Here is a 13,182-nt window from a genome sequence, read left to right as displayed (position 1 = left end):
GAGACGGCGGGGCCCAGTTCAGCGGTTCTTGAGACGGCGGGGCCCAGTTCAGCGGTTCTTGAGACGGCGGGGCCCAGTTCAGCGGTTCTTGAGACGGCGGGGCCCAGTTCAGCGGTTCTTGAGACGGCGGGGCCCAGTTCAGCGGTTCTTGAGACTGCGGGGCCCAGTTCAGCGCTACTAGCCTTGAAGGGCCCAGTTCAGCGGTTCTTGAGACGGCGGGGCCCAGTTCAGCGGTTCTTGAGACGGTGGGGCCCAGTTCAGCGGTTCTTGAGACGGCGGGGCCCAGTTCAGCGGTTCTTGAGACGGCGGGGCCCAGTTCAGCGGTTCTTGAGACGGCGGGGCCCAGTTCAGCGGTTCTTGAGACGGCGGGGCCCAGTTCAGCGGTTCTTGAGACGGCGGGCCCAGTTCAGCGGTTCTTGAGACGGTGGGGCCCAGTTCAGCGGTTCTTGAGACGGCGGGGCCCAGTTCAGCGGTTCTTGAGACGGCGGGCCCAGTTCAGCGGTTCTTGAGACGGCGGCCGGTCTATGGCCAACTGCTAATTGCCTGGTGGTGCCCTCCTGGGCAGCGGGGATGGTGCTCCTTCAATGCCCACCTGGGCTGTGGGTGGTGGGGCCCTCCTGGCCAGCTGGGCTGGGTCCTCCCTGGGCAGCGGCTATGGGGGTGGTGGGCTCTCCCGGGGCAGCTGTGCCGGTTCCTCCCGGGGCAGCGGCTATGGGGGTTGTGGGCTCCTCCTGGGCAGCAGGCCTGCTGCCTGACCTCTCCGACTTGCTGCCCTTGCCCTCATTAGTCGTCGGCCTGTGGCCCTTTCCTCCCTTTGGAGCTGTGGCTGGTGACTGTCTCTGGGTGGTGTCCGGGGGGGATGTAGAAGGCGGGCTCCTGCGGCGCCCCTTCCGCCTTCTGCTCCTCTTCCCAGGGGGTGGGCTGCCTGTCCCCTTGCTGCTGGGCGAAGATCCAGACATGCGGGCTGGCGGGCTCCAATACCCCTGCACCCTTGTCAAGGGGGCTGCAGGGCTGGTGGTGGCTGAGGTGCTCTTCTTACCCCGACGAGAAGGAGGGGGGGGCTCAGGGTCAGGAAAGAAGTTAGTAGTGGCGAGGAAGAGCTTCTTGGGACAATGGAGAGTGGTAGGTACAGTGGGAATGGGAGTGGAGGGAGAGGATGTGGTTGTAGGTGAGTCACGTTTGCTGTCTTTGGGTGCAGGTGCAGGAGGGATAGGCTGTCGTGAGGTGGATGGCTGTTGGGTGGGTGGGTGGCTGCGTTTGTGTGGTGTGGAAGAGGGGGTGACAGACACAGTGGGAGAGGACACAGGGGACGTGTAAATGGCAGTGGGGGTGGTGACTGCACGTGTGCGGACTGGAGTGGAGGGTGTGCTGGTGATGGAAACATTGGCTGATGGTGAGGTGAATGGAGGTGTGAGTGTAGACGTCACAGGGAGGGAGGAGGGAGACGAGGAGGTGGGGGTCACAGAGGTGGTAGTGACTGTTGGCATGTCTGCATCGGAATGTTGCGTGTGTGAATGTCTGCGTGATCTGTGGTGCTTATGTTTGGATGAGCTTCTCTTGGGTGTTGAGGTGTGTGCAGGCTGGTCTGATGGTGTGGGTGGGACAGGCAGAGGAACAGGAGACTGGGAGGAGGGAGTTAGTAGAGGCAGGCAGGAGACAGGGACAATGGCTGCCGTCAGTGCTGAGGCCAGAGCCTGGAACGATCGCTGATGGGCAGCCTGACCCGAATGAATGCCCTCCAGGTACGCATTGCTGCGATGAACCTCCCTCTCCACCCCCTGGATGGCATTCAAAAGGGTAGTCTGCCCAACAATGAGCGTTCGGAGGAGGTCAATGACCTCCTCACTGAGGGCAGCGGGGGTAACAGGGGCAGGGCCTGAGGTGCCTGGGGCGAAGGAGATGCCCGGCTTCCTGGCAGAGCGGGCACGGGGCGAACGCTGAGGGGCTGCTGGGAGGGCGGAGATGGTGCGCTGGGTGGCGGCTGTACCTGTAATGGCGGGGGGCACGGATGGTGCCACCCCCGCAAGGGAGCCCCCTTCCGAGGACGTGTCCGTGTCGCTGCAGGGTCCAGTCGTCCCCGTCGTGGAGCTCCCCTCGCCCTCCGTCTCACTGGTCCAGTCTGACTCTGTGGCATGGCCCTCCTGGGCCATGTGAGATGCAGCTCCCTCCTGCCCCGATGCCACTTCTCCTCCGCCTGATGATGCTGATGCACACAAGCACAGAAAGACAAACAAAAAGGGGGGGAGAGAGAAATAAAGGGATATTGAGTACATGGATCTCCGGTACAGTTAGCGGACATGACAGACACAGATGCCCCCTGCACTAACTTGCGCACTTGGGGTACGCTACGCATTCCGTGGAACATGCCCTACACGCCTAGAGTTGACAACTGCACCCATGGATGACACGGCCCAGGGATGGCTGTACTGACAAACTACTGAGGGTGGTGGCTGGGGACACAGGGGCTTACGGGGGTGCCCAGCCTACAGATATCGCCCTGGCCTAGGGGGACCCCCAGCCCTCCTCCCCCACCCAGACACCTCCACTGCGCGACAACAGAGTAGATAATGCTTGTACTCACCCCCTTGTGTCTGCTGTGCTGCCCTCACGCGCCCATCCAATTCAGGGTAGGCCACCGCCAGGATCCGGAACATCAGGGGGCTCAGTTGACGGCAGGCACCCCGCCTACGTTGGGAGGCCATCCCCAGCAGAGACTCGGCGGTCTTCTTGGTCCCGCGGCGGATGTCCTCCCACCTCTTGCGGCAGTGGGTGCCCCGTCGATGGTGGACCCCCAGGGCCCGGACTTCCTTGGCGATGGCACGCCAAATCCCGATCTTCTCATGGGCGCGGACCTATGTGACACGTACAGGGAGGGAGAAATACCACGTTCAAGTTTCTCAGCATTTTCCTTTCCAGTGGCCCAACGCCCCCCATCCCCGCCAGGCCCCCCGCCATGCCCAACATGCCCCCCATCCCCGCCAGGCCCCCCGCCATGCCCAACATGCCCCCCATCCCCGCCAGGCCCCCCGCCATGCCCAACATGCCCCCCATCCCCGCCAGGCCCCCCGCCAGGCCCCCCGCCAGCCCCAACATGCCCCCCATCCCCGCCATGCCCCCCGCCATGCCCAGCATGCCCCCCATCCCCGCCAGGCCCCCCGCCATGCCCCCGCCATGCCCAACATGCCCCCCATCCCCGCCAGGCCCCCCGCCAGGCCCCCCGCCATGCCCAACATGCCCCCCATCCCCGCCAGGCCCCCCGCCATGCCCCCCGCCATGCCCAACATGCCCCCCATCCCCGCCAGGCCCCCAAGCCAGCCAGTGGCCCCAAATCCATATTGAATTAAACTCACTTGTTGGTCTGGAGGACCGTAGAGTAGCGCATACTGGGGGAGGACCCCATCCACAAGTTTCTCCAACTCCTCTCCAGTGAAGGCAGGGGCCCTTTCCCCAGTCGCAGCAGCCATTGTCCCTTCCAGACCGAGGTCACAGCAACACTTGCAGTATAGGTCCTCTCCTGTGAAAGTTCAAGTCGCAAGTGGATAAGTAGATAGAAAATGGCGGTCACGTCCGCGGCGGTGCGTACCGCGGCGGTGCGTCCCGCCACCGCCGGCGCCCTTCGCCATTGGCTCCTGAAACCCATAGGCTTCAATGTTAACCAATGCGGCTTCGCGCCGCGGTCTTCGCCCGCCGCCCGCCGCGGTGTGCCACGCCAGCGCATTGACCTCACATCCCATTGTCACACTTCACAGGTCAGGCAGCCGCCATTTCCAGGGCCCACATGGCTCAATTTCAACTGCGTCACACAGGCCTAGGCCTTGCATAGCCACTCAGACACGCCATTCACTGCATAGAGAATCGTATACTGTGCTAGCTGTGAGTACGTACCTGTGGGTTGCTTGACTGTGTGCTCCATGTTGTCCTTCCTAGGCACCGTCCGCTGGGTTGGGCGAGGAGACGGATGAATCCTCCCGTGTACCGACCGCTGGTGGACCTGTCGACAATGGAAGAACGCCACATTATCCTGACCTACCGTCTTAACCGTGCCACTATCCATGAACTGTGTGCCCAGCTGGAGCCCGACCTGATGTCCCCCATCCGCCAACCCACAGGGATTCCCCCTCTGGTGCAGGTCATGTCAGTACTACATTTCTTGGCAAGTGGGTCATTTCAGACAACCGTGGGAATTGCTTCCGGGATGTCTCAGCCCATATTTTCGAAGGTGTTATCCAGAGTGTTGTCTGCCCTGATGAAATCCGTGAGGAACTACATCATTTTCCCTGAGGTGGGCGAATTGGCTACAGTGAAGGGTGATTTCTACGCCCTTGGACATATTCCCAACGTAATTGGTGCCATTGATGGGACCCATGTGGCTTTGGTTCCCCCAAGAGACAGGGAGCAGGTGTACAGGAACAGAAAAAATTACCATTCAATGAACATCCAGGTGGTGTGTTTGGCTGACCAGTACATCTCGCATGTAAATGCCAAATTCCCAGGGTCAGTGCATGACGCCTACATCCTCAGGAATAGCAGCATCCCTTACGTGATGGAACAGCTACAGAGACACCGTGTATGGCTAGTGGGGGACTCTGGGTACCCCAACCTGTCGTGGCTACTGACCCCAGTAAGGAATCCCCGGACCAGGGCAGAGGAACGGTACAATGAGGCCCATGGGCGTACTAGGAGGGTGATCGAACGCACCTTTGGCCTCCTAAAGGCCAGGTTTCGCTGCCTGCATATGACAGGTGGATCCCTAATGTACTCACCTAAGAAGGTGTGTCACATCATCGTGGCCTGCTGCATGCTTCACAACCTGGCTTTGCGCCGCCAGGTGCCTTTCCTGCAGGAGGATGGTCGAGACGGTGGTGTTGTGGCAGCGGTGGAACCTGAGGAGAGTGACGAGGAGGAAGACGACGGGGCTGAAACAGACAACAGGGACAGAATCATTGAACAGTACTTCCAATAGGACACAGGTAACATTTCAAAGATAATTTAGTAAATGTTAACTACTCTCCAGCATCTCTGCTGCCTGTCTATTTGCCCCAGTGTATGATGACTGAGTTTTGGCTTTTCCCTCCCTATTTCAGATCTGGGGTCCCCACTACGAGTCCTGTGCTTCGTTTCCCCATGGACTACAGCTTTGTGGCAGCTGTTTGTTGACTTCACCATGTACAAGGACATATTTGCACTGTCATGTCAATTACAATCTATTGAAATCACAGCCAGACTCCTGATATTTTGGTGCAAAATAGGTGTTTATTGAAGTGCTCAAAATGGGATGGGTGGTTTCAAGTGGGTGGGGGCTATGGTGAAGGAATGTCCATGGCAGAGTCCAGAGTAACAGTCACACAGGTGCATTGTCCAGAGGCCTGTGGAGAGATGGAGCATGGGCAGTTCAAGGATGGACAGGGTGACAATGTGGGACAGTGGGATGACATCAGGTGGTATCCTTTGCTGGCGGGGGTCTTGACATCCTACTCTGTCTTCTTGCGAGATCTCAGGGCCCTCTTGCGGGGTGGTTCTTCTCCTGCAGGAGGTGGGGGTCTGGTGGGCTGCTGCTGTGCGGGGGCCTCCTGTCCACTAGCGCCGGCGGAGGTGGATGGCTGTTCTTGGTCCAGGCTAGTGGCAGGGGCCCTTGGGTGTTGTTCAGTGTCCGCCCTGCTGTTTACGAGGTCCTGCAGCAGCCCTACCATGGTAACCAGGGTGGTGTTGATGGCGCTGATGTCCTCCCTGTACCCCCGATAGTGTTCCTCCTGCAGCACCTGGATCTCCTGGAACCGGGCCAGTACCGTCGCCATCGTCTCCTGGGAGCGGTTGTATGCTCCCATGATGGTGGTGAGGACCTCGTGGAGAGTGGGTTCCCTGGGCCTCTCCTCCCCCCCCTGTCGCACAGCTGCCCGCCGAGTTCCCCTGTTTCCCTGGGCCTCTGCCCCCTGGCCGGTGTGCCCACTACCACTGCCCCCAGGTCCCTGTTGTTGTTGGGGTGGTGGGTTATCCTGGGTGCCCTGTAGTGGTAGACACACCGCAGATTGACGCGCCCTGGAGACAGAGGCATGGGCCCGCTGGGTGGGAGCTGTGTTGGTGTTCCCAGAGGGGTTTGGGTCTGTAGTGGCCTGGGCCTGTGTGAGGGGAACCGACTGTCCAGAGGTCCCAGATGGTCCGGGCTGGTCATCGGTGTCCAGGTCGACAGAGCTGCTGTCATCGCTGACGGCCTCTTGGGTGGGGGGTGTGGAGAATTCTGGCCCCTCCGCCGCTGTGTGTTGACGGTCGGGTCCTGCAGGGGTATAGAGGTATGGTTATAGTTTAAATGTGTCGCATATGGGTGTATCTGTGGGTTCTCGTGTCCCCAAGTGCTGGCATTCGTGTGTGGGGGCTTTGGTGAGGGTGGCTTGTGGGGGGGATGTGTATATGCATTGGGCATGCTTTGGTGATGGGTGTCCATGCTTAGTGGACGCATGCAGGCCTAGGTTTTGGGATGTGTGGGTTGTGATGGTGAGACATTGGCGGGGAATAGGTGTGCTGGGGGTGGGGGTGAGGATGGTGGTGGGGGTGAGGATGGTGGTGGGGGTGAGGGTGGGGGTGAGGATGGGGGTGGGGGTGAGGGTGGGGTTCGAGGATGGGGGTGAGGGTTGGGGACTGATTTGGCATGCAGGTGGGGGGGAAGCAGTATTGAAGCTTCAACTTACCAGTATCCATTCCTCCGCCGACTCCTGCGAGGCCGTCAGGATGCAGGATGTTCAAGACTTCCTCCTCCCATGATGTGAATTGTGGGGGTTGAGGTGGGGGTCCTCCGCCAGTCTTCTGCACGGCGATGTTGTGCCTGGATACCATGGAACGCACCTTCCCCCGTAGGTCGTTCCATCGCTTCCTGATGTCTTCCCGATTTCTGGGGTGCTGTCCCACTGCGTTCACCCTGTCGACAATCCTCTGCCATAGCTCCGTCCTCCGGGCAATGCTGGTGTATTGTATCTGTGTGCCGAACAGCTGGGGCTCTACCCGAACGATTTCCTCCACCATGACCCTGAGTTCTTCGTCTGTGAAGCGGGGTTGTCTTTGGGGTGCCATGGGGTGGTGTGTATGATGTGTGGGGTGGAGTATGTGTATTTAAGTGAGTTGAGTGTGGTGGTGTGTGTTGTTTTGTGTGTGGATAGTGTGTGGGTGATGGTGTTGAGTGGCTGTGGCTGTTATTTTTTGGATGCTGGTGTCTCGCTCTTGCCTTATTTCCAAATTATTTAGCGTAGGGGTTTGTGGGTGATGTGGGTGTGTGTTTTATATTGTATTGTGTGTGTGGGAGTGGTGTGTGTATGTGTATCAGGTGTGTGGGATTCAAATCGTCCAATGTGGCTGAGTTTTGTTCGTTTGTGTGTATTCTGACCGCGGCGGTGTGTCCCGCCAATGGAATACCGCGTTTGAATGACCGCCGCGTGGATTCGTAGGTCGTAATGTGAAGGAGCGTATTTCTGTTGGCGTGGCGGTGGAGGTTTGGGCACCTCCACCTTTCCGCCGACCGCTGGTCTGGCGGTCTGTTGTGGCGGTCGGATTTTCGTAGGTTTGCCTTCTGCGGGTCAGAATGACCGTGACGGGTTTCCGCGACCGCGGCGGGATTATGGAGGATTTCTGACCGGCGGTAGGCGCCTTTTACCGCCGAGGTCAGAATGACCACCTATGTGTCTCTAGGAAATGCATATGCGGATCAAGTCGCAAGATTTTGTGCCTTGAACTGTATATTACTGAGAGATGATTGGAATACGATAAATGAGCCAGAACTCGAACCAGCTGAAGCATTTGCCTTGAAGGTCGTAGATACAATGGATGAACTAAGAGCACTGCAAAATAATGTCAAGGAGGATGAAAGAGATTCCTGGATTAAATCACAATGTATAAAGAGACAAGACGAGTTATGGGTTTCACACGAGGGAAAATATGTTTTGCCAAATAGTCTCTTATCACAGCTTGCGCGGTTCTATCATGGGCAGGCTCACCTAGGGAGAGATGCCATGATAAGATTGTTCAAAACTGATTGGTTTAACCCCAAATTTCGTCAAGCTGCAGAAGCAGTTTGCCATCGATGTGTCACTTGCCAGCAGATGAACCCAGGAAAGGGAACAGTTGTGAGCGCGAGTCACATTGGTAGGGCAAGCGGTCCTTTTAGTCGAATGCAGTTGGATTTCATTGAGATGCCTGTGCATGGGGGTCTGAAATATGTGTTGGTGATTGTGTGCATTTTTAGTCACTGGATTGAGGCATACCCCACACGTAGAAACGACAGCCTTACAGTTGCCAAGCTATTGTTGAGGGAGTTGATACCACGTTTCGGATTCCCGATCTCTTTAGAATCAGATAGGGGAAGTCACTTCAATAACGAGGTGATAAAGTTACTTTGCGAAGCGCTGAACATTGAGCAAAAGCTGCACTGTAGCTATCGCCCTGAAGCCTCAGGACTGGTGGAGCAGATGAATGGTACGCTGAAATCAAGAATGGCAAAAATATGTGCATCGACAAATTTGAAATGGCCTGACGCATTGCCCTTAGTGCTAATGTCAATGAGAAACACTCCTGATAGAAAGACTGGATTGTCTCCGCATTAAATACTCATGGGCAGGGCTATGAGACTTCCTGCAGTTCCCGCAAACATGCTTTTGAATATTACAGATGATATGGTGTTAGACTACTGCAAAGGACTGGCTGACGTGGTTCGCTCTTTCTCTCACCAGGTGGAAGCGATCACCTTGCCACCGATCCAAGGTCCAGGACACGCACTGAAAGCAGGTGACTGGGTCGTGGTAAAGAAGCACGTGAGAAAGTCGTGTCTGGAACCCCGTTGGAAAGGCCCTTTTCAAGTGATCCTGACGACAACTACCGCTGTGAAGTGTGCGGGGGTTCCCAACTGGATTCACGCCAGTCACACAAAGAAGGTGTTGTGTCCCACAGATGAGGAAGTTGAAGCGCTGAAACTACCAGTGCCTGATAAAGCAGTGCTGAGTGCTGAGACAGAACAAAAGCGAACTGAAAGCGAACAGGCAGAAGCAGGAGAGAAAGAGATATTCTCCGACGACGAAGACACCAACTCACTTGGGGGAGACCAAGGGGAAAGTTCAGACAGCGACGAAGAAGCTGAGGGTAGCAAAAAGCCTGAAGCAACTGAAGGTGACAAGGAGCCTGAAGCAGCTGAAAGTGATAAAGAGCCTGAAGAAAATAACGGTGACGAAGGGCTCGAAAAAGGTGAAGAGGCAGGAGAGCCTGATCAGAGGAGGGCTTTCCCAGAAGCAGACGATACAGAAAAAGAAAAAGAGAACGTGATCGACTCCCCAGAAGGAGGGGACGAGGCAGAACAGAACGAAAAGGTTCAAGCTTCCACAGAAAAGATTGCAGGTCCATCAAATGGACATGGCGCAAAGAGGAGACTAAGTATTTCACCAATAAAAGAAAGGGGTAAAGAAAGTTTGGGCGACGGAGGAAGGCCAAAAGTGAAAGAGAAAAGAAAGGAAGTGACTGTCGTGGAACAATCGTCAAGTGAGGAAAAAGACTTGACAAAAGAGGAAAGTACCAGCGAAGCCGAGTCGAAAAGGGAAGCAAAATTGAAAAGAAAAAGGATACCAAACAGGAGGTATTCCGGTCCTGAATGGGCATATGCAGTCAATGATGATTGGACTGACGAGTTTGTATCTCTAAGCATCGAGAACGAAGAAGAAGAAGAGATACCAATAGAAAAGAAAAGTTTCATAGACTCTGTCGATTGAAAGAGTAAATGATATTGCTTGCTACAATATAACGTGAAGGAAACAACCAGCTGAGACATTGTTAAACCGGATGAGACATTTGCTAAACTGATAAAGACTGAGTTATTGCCGAATTGAGACAAATGCTGCTAACCCATAAGTGACTGGTTTTTGAAGAAGACGGTGTGAACATTGCGCTCGCTCAGCTTTGTAACTGAATTACTAAATAGTTTCATTTATAGGTGCTTCTAGCTCTCTGATTCTATACAGATCATGACTAGGTACGCTACGCAAAATAATAGAAAGAGATATTGTAAATACGTGTGTATAGGCTTGGTAATTACATGTGTAATAATAATAATGGCAATTGTGATTGGAATGCATGGAAAGGGTGAAAGTGAGAATATCGAGGCTTCTACTATTGCTCCTGTTACTGTCACTGAACTAACACCATTGAAAAGACTAGCATTGGATGAGAGGCTCTTGCACGATAAGAAAGAGCTTTCGTATAACGTTTTCTATCGCTTACTAACAGAGTATGTTGAAACTATGGATGCGAAAGATTGTTATGTGTGTACACAGATACCGACATCAGTAAAGGAAGGGGTAACTTATCACCACATGCCTCTTACATATGGGATTACATGTAGTATAGTAATGTCTAGGTTTTATGGTCAAACTAACATACAGTATTTTTACTCGAATTATGATGTTACCTTTGCTTATGTTCCTATAATAGCGCAGCTTAGCCAGACGGCTAAAGATTGGGATGCTAAAATAATGAGGGAATTTTTCGAGCCAATGCAACCTTTTGAAACGGCTCATGCTCATAGGGAGAACCTTACTTGCTCAGTCTCTGCTGTAGAAATAAGCTTTTTAGATCGCACAGATGATAGAAGGGCACAAATGAATGCGAAATTAGAAAAGGAGCTAAGTAAGAGGACTTCAGTAGATAATTATGATTTTGCTGCTATAAAGACACAAGGGAAAATAGCTTTAGATGCTTGGCATGTAGGGAAATTTTGTATATATCGAGGTGAATCCTATTATGACAATATTTTTGTAGGAGCGAGTGAGTGTAAACATACGTTTATTTTTAAGGCCAAATGGACATTCATGATGAACGGACTTGACCCTGTCATTCCAGGTGTATATTACATTTGTGGGCATAACGCTTATTATCGTCTTCCAAAGGGATGGTGGGGGAGATGTTATTTGGGTATAGTGTTCCCAAAGGTTTATCAACTGGATGACGTATCGATGATTCAAAAGACATCTGGATCCCATCGTATCCAGAAGAGAGAGACCGCAGCTGCTGTGGTAGGTGATATATTTGGAGCCATGATTCCTTCATTAGGAGTTGTGTTGAATTCTATCAAAATAAGAAAGTTGTCTACTATAGTGGATAACATGTTGACAAAGTTTTCAGGTGCTATAATCCTGATAGATGCTGAGCTTGCAGCGGAAAGAGCTATGACTCTTCAAAATAGGCTTGCTTTAGACATTCTTTTAGCAAAGGATGGAGGCGTTTGCAAAATGATTGGTGCACGTCACTGTTGTACCTATATACCTGATAATAGTGTGAAGATTAAAACTATGCTTGCTAATCTAACAAAGGAAAGTGCAGATTTGAAGGAATTGAAAGAACCAGGGGTGTGGGAGAAGGTTGGAAAGGGACTTGTTTCTGTGGGAAATTGGATTGGGGGAATTTGGAATGGAATATTATTGAAAATAATAGAAGGAATATTAATAGTAATAATTTGTGTGTTTGGAATTTGGGGAATAAAAAGGGGAATAATAATGATTATGGAAAGAATTAAAAGAAGAAAAGAAGAGAAAATTATGAAAAGAATGGCAGAAGAATACAAAGCGCAAACTAGGGGTACTAAAAGGAAAAGGGAACTGACAGAATTTTAATGGAATAAAATTTGTGGGCGTGGTTTGGTGTGATGACAAGTAGTCATCAGAGGAGGGATTGATGAAGCAGAAAATGAAGGTTTTGATTTATTAACGCTTAAACGTAGTGCTGAAATAATCATGTGTGACTTTAATCTAACTAATAAAGATTGTACGGGGACAAAATGTGCCCTCAGAGTAGTTTGCCATCATTTATACGCGTGCTTTATATAACGTGGTGAATTAGAATTGCACTAATCCGACATAATCATAAACGAGTGCTACGATTTGCTTGTTTGAAATATTTTAGCTTAGCATTACTTTAGCGGAGGCTTTGGCCTAGTTGCCCGGTCTCACGGTTTAGATGCTCGTATTTTTCCACTGTGCTAATAAACGTGTATTTTTGCTTGAAGCTGTACTTTTCCACAGAAACTGTTCACATGCTTATCTTAAAGTTAGTGCCAGCCTGGCATATTTTCTCTTTAATTCAAGGTCGACTTGCAGGTGCGGACAATGGAGGCTCTGAAAGTAAGCTAATTGGGAGACAATGTTGCAACTTGCGTACCCATCTCCAAGGATAATGTATGCTTAAGTAAAAGCTTGAGAACTGTCGTTTTTGATTGGTCAATTCGAAGCTAACCTATGAACCCTCCAATGGAGACCCTACAGGACTTGAACTGTTGTCTATAAAAACCAGGTGCACGAGAAGAAGGTAGCTATTATCGGCCATTACCCGGACACTACGCTATTTTGACTTCGTAGCTATTATGGCCCACTTTGCTGCGACGCCAATTTGAGAGACTTTGATTCTTTCTCTAATCGAGAGAAAGAGACTTTAAACGATTCTTGCCCTAGAGACTGTAACTTTGATTTGATCCCTTTGCATGAAGTAATAGTTCTACCTTGCCGCCGTGAGGCATTTGCCCCGTTCACCCCTGCCCCTTGGTCCCGTCCCATGCTGGTCAAGAAACGGTACCCATGATGACCGAAGAACGGTACCTGTGAGACGAAGACTTCCTTGTATGCTGATCGTAATTGGTAAATATGAAAGGAAATTGTAAAATTGCATTGTGTTCCTTTTAGGTAACCAACTGCTGATTTTGGTAAGAGCCCTAGTTAAGAGTTTTTCTAAATTAATGTTGCTAAATTGTTTTTGCATGAAGTCCCACATGCCGATGCTAATTTGAGGTTAGACGAGGATTCCATATGTCGCACGATGCAATTTGAGATCTTGTTATGCTGACTAAATGTATGCCATTAGTTCATTACAGATTATCGTATTAGTGATTTGCATTGCCATTATCGAATGCCTTGTGATTCAAATGCTTCATAGATTGCACTTGTTTCGACGTTATGGACAGTTATTAATGTTCATATATGTTTATCATTTGGTGTTGAGACACATTTATATTGTGCTAGCTTTGTTAATATAGGGAAATAAATTCACTAACTTTGCAATAAACTGGTGTGGTTATTCCTGACTGAAAGGTCAGGGTTCGCCGAAATGTATTCTGGATTAATTGTAAAGTGTTATGTCGTTCAAGGGGTTGCTTATGTTCGTTATTGATTA

The sequence above is a fragment of the Pleurodeles waltl genome, chromosome 1_1 (genome assembly GCF_031143425.1).
Source record: "Pleurodeles waltl isolate 20211129_DDA chromosome 1_1, aPleWal1.hap1.20221129, whole genome shotgun sequence".
NCBI lineage: Eukaryota > Metazoa > Chordata > Amphibia > Caudata > Salamandridae > Pleurodeles > Pleurodeles waltl.
The sequence above is the reverse complement of the archived record's forward strand: the minus strand, read 5'-3'. Positions refer to the sequence as shown.